The sequence below is a fragment of the Olea europaea genome, unplaced genomic scaffold (genome assembly GCF_002742605.1).
Source record: "Olea europaea var. sylvestris unplaced genomic scaffold, O_europaea_v1 scaffold65, whole genome shotgun sequence".
Classification (NCBI taxonomy): Eukaryota; Viridiplantae; Streptophyta; class Magnoliopsida; order Lamiales; family Oleaceae; genus Olea; species Olea europaea.
In genome coordinates this window covers 350,536-354,863 of record NW_019264872.1, presented here as the reverse complement: position 1 = coordinate 354,863, position 4,328 = coordinate 350,536, and the positions used below count along the sequence as shown (strand labels likewise).

General features: G+C 27.0%; 1 long non-coding RNA gene across 2 annotated transcripts; it reads right to left on the bottom strand.

The window, feature by feature from the left end:
* Positions 1 to 2,451: 2,451 nt before the first annotated feature.
* Positions 2,452 to 4,063, bottom strand: LOC111390130. 2 transcript variants are annotated; one of them, XR_002701856.1, is made up of 3 exons: positions 3,896 to 4,063; positions 2,778 to 2,844; positions 2,452 to 2,635 (listed from the first exon to the last, which is right to left on the bottom strand). It is a non-coding gene; the product is annotated as an uncharacterized LOC111390130 (long non-coding RNA). The 2 variants fall into 2 exon arrangements; XR_002701855.1 differs by having other exon boundaries at positions 2,778 to 2,839.
* Between the last annotated feature and the right edge of the window lie 265 nt (positions 4,064 to 4,328).

The window sequence follows — 4,328 nt, the reverse complement described above, 5'->3', positions numbered from 1 at the left end:
GGAAAAGAAAATGGATTGAAGTATTTTAATTCTTTTTTTTTTCCTTTTCCCATGATGTTTTAATTAAACAATTATTTAGAACCTTAAATTTAATTATGAAGTTTTAACCTCTAATTGATGTTTATGAATTTTTTTTACTTTCATTCTTAATACTTTGAATTAATTAGTCACTAATTCATTAATTTGTGGTTAATAATTATGTCGACAGTGAGTTATTTGTTCACACGACTTTGTGAAAACCTTCAATTTGGATAAAATGGCATAGAGAAGTTTTTATGATTGTCGTAATCATTAATTAAGTTGTTAGTGATTGAACGCTCTTGATTATGGCTTATTTGGATTCATATAGAAATATGGTGGATTGACTCATCTGGGTATGACTGCTTTGAACATAAGACAAAAAAATAAAATAAAATAAAATAAAAAATAAATCAATTTATTATGCTAAACTTGTGAATCTTAACATATAGATAATCATATAAAAATTCATATATACACATGTTAATTGTTTTAGTATATTTAAAATAAAAATTACCAAAATAAAGTTAACATTTCTCAATCGAATTGAAGTTAGGAACAGTTGAACCAATGTTTAGTTAATATTCTCTAAGATGTAAAGTGTTTTGAGATTTGTGAAATATTTTTTTTTTGAGTACCACGTAATCAGATTCTTTGAATCAAACATAAAAAACTTTAGCCATTTTTGCAAAAAGATATAACTGTAAAATAAAAAATAATAATAAAATAAATAAATAAAAAGTTGCCGTATTTTAAAGAGTGATGTTATTCATCACTATTGGCATTAAGCATTAGTCTAGGTAGCATTATATGTCATTAAATGATATATTCATTTAAATACAAAGTTAGGTAATTTATTTAATTGAACATATAAAATATAAACACCTAAACTGGTGCTAGATAGTATGAATTTGGTTACAAATTAATTCTCTTGAAACTTCCATCATAAAAATTTGATGAGAATTTGACAGCAATTAATTTCTATTAAACTAAAATTATGTGCATACTTCAATAAGGGGCAATCTTATTTTTTCGTATGACTCTTCAACTCATCTACATTCCAATATGCTTCTCGTATTATTTCCTTAAATCGAGTCAAATTTTGATGGTAAAAGTGCTCACCCACCAATATAGTGGCATTTGGAGGTATCTTCAAAGCAAAGTTCTAAAAAGTTTAAAATATGATTGGGTGAGACATGGGCATAAAAAAGGATTTTTTTTTTTTTAACATTTTTAAGATTTTAAATTATTCTAAAAATTATTTAATGATAAAAATAATAATTACCAAACATTTAAAATTATCAATATTATATTTACTTACTAGTTACTCTAATTAGTCAATTATACAATTTTCAAATTTTCAAAATGCAAAAACTAGATTATTTTTCATAATTTTAATTTTAAACTAGACAATTCCTATTTAATAGATTTATGGGAACTTCACACATACTTTCTAAAATTTCAACAAAATGATAAGTCTTTGTCTAACTCTTTATCAAATAATTTATTTATTTTTTTTGACTTTTTTACAAATAAAATCATTTAAAAACTTGAAACTAATGTCATATAAAATGTTTTTAAAAATGAAAAAAATAAAAAGAAATTTAATAAACTAAAGTCAATAAAAGACTTTTGAAAAAGGAAAAAAGGTAAAAATAAAAATAAAATAATAAAATAATAATAATAATAATAATAATAATAAAGTGCATCTAAGCCCTCCTAGTCATCGCCTAGCTACGCATTAGTTGACCGCTTAATTCATGCTTACTGCTAAGGCGAGGTGCTACAACAAAATATCAAAATCGCGACAAAAAAATGTTGTCGCATAAATAGAGATTTTGTTGCAAAAATAACTTCGCGACAACAATATGTTTGTTGCAAGCGTTGTCGCACTATATGAGTCACGGATTGTATTCCGCGACATCTTTCGTTCATTCATCGCATTAACAAACTTGCAATACTACCAGTTTGATGCCAATGTACGAAATTGCAACAAGATATTTGTTGCCATATTGTTGTCGCAAAGCATGTATGTCACGAAAAATCAAATGGGCGACAAGTCAATTTGTCGTAACGATTATTTCAGTAAAGTTTTTGCAAGAAAAAATGTTTGTTGCAAATATTATGTTGAAGTATAATATTTGTTACATATTCTATTTTCCAATAACACATGCTCGTAGTGATATATTTTTAATAACAAGTCATGTTATCATGAAATATAATTTACAATACATTTTATATATTGCATAATATATTTTACGATATTCACATTTGTAGTAAAATTTATCATGTAACAAATAATGTTTGTAATTAAATTTATTTTGCAACATAAAGAGTTTGTCACTAGATTACAGTTTTAAAAAACAATGCCGCCAATATCATTTAATTAAATGAATTATAAAGTTAGAATATTTAAAATACACCAACAAACAAATAAGAAATTACAAACATTTCCATTCAATAAATTCATTGTTCAAAATTGCATGAATTTTGCTTTCGTTTCAACTCAATACTAACTTCTTCAAATTACGTCATTATTATCACATAGGCATAATCTGCAATCAAATGAGCCTTTTAGTCCCGACCACTCATTCACATGATTGTACATGTCTTTAACCTGCAAAAATAAGACAAATCATGAACATCTTCTAATCTTCTTGCTGTCATGACGCACCATCCAAATATATATGTATGTACTAAAGAGGAAATCCTTGCTGGGACTATGTTAGAATGTAACTGTAATAGTATAGAGCACTTACGTCTCAAAAAATGATTTCTTTGTTTTCTTGTACAAATTTGAAACTCCAATCCTTGCTGCCAACTGCACTATTTTCATCAAATATATCCCATCATTTCTCAACACTAATCTCAAATTAATCAAGGCAATAAATTTGCTTGGCTTTGCATTTTTGTTGAGATAATCACAATCAAAAAATGAAAATCAAAGTAAAAAATTACAAGAAAGGGAATTTATTTATATGCACAAAACAAAGAACAAATGAAAATCAAGTGGCAAAAAATTAAATTTAGGGAAACAAGGCAACATAATATGAAGTAAAACAAATAAACTCATCAAATCCAATAGAAATTAGAAAGACCAAGACTTGGAGCAAAATTTGAAAAAGGATTCAAAAAATTTTAGAAATTAGTCTATATATAATGGAAAAACCATGGAAACACTTCTTAAGCACGTTTATTGGAAAACTCAAAAACTTTGCATTCACTCCCTCCTTCCCTCACTACTCTTCCCACATTCTCAAGCTTTCCAACTCAATTCTCACTTACAATTTCAGTTCATAAAATAAATCCCAAATTTTATTAAAAACCCACAAAGAGTAAGTAAAGAAAAACAGCCAACATTGGGGGTCAAACTCATTAATTATCAAAAAATAGAGAAAATCAAATCAACTTAACTCAAACCACTTCTCTTTATTCAACGAGACTCCCATGAATAGTAGCACAAAACATCATCCATTATTTTTAGGATGCTGAAAGCTGTAATCATTTCTTGTCCAATCCCTATCTCTCAACTTTCTTAGAGAAACAAGAAATAGAGGAAAGAAGATTAAGAGAGTTTGGTCTTCTTCTCTTTTATACGCATCTAGACCAAACAGTCCCACACCGATTTAGAGAAATAGAGAGGGTGTGAAATACAAAAGGCAAACACAAAACTGCAAATGATAGATGAAATTAAAAGCTATAACACTTACATTTGATTATAATCTTAAAAAATGAAAATTTGTTTCTAAACAAACGGAAGAAGCAGAAAGTGGAAAAACCTAAACCAAATCTGACAAATATAAATAATTTACCTAGGATTCGATTGCTTAAATAAGGATATCAAAAAATCTGCAGAAATTTTGGGAGATTTCCTTACCTTTGTGAGCCAATTTCTGATCCCAATGATTTTTGACGAGATCTTAGAAAAATGTGAAGAGTGCAGATGAGTAATTTTTAAAGAGGAAGAGCAGCACAAATGATGATCAAGGGAAGGGCGAGAGAGAAATGATTAGGTTTTCTAAGATTTTGTACTAAACCAAAATGGGCTTTGTCTAGTGTATAAAGTGAGAATTGGTTGAGAAAGGGGGAAAATGAAACTTTTTAGTTTGATGCAATTTTAAGCGGGAATGAAAATTTAAAGAGGGAGGAAACGCTTTTAGTTGCTTTTTATTACTTGATATTGATTGAATTATTAATAAATATATATTTAACTAATTAATAGCATAAGTAACTTTATAATTTTTTATGTGATATTTATAATTATTACTGGAAGATTATTTTAAATTATTATTTGTACACTAGAAAAATAT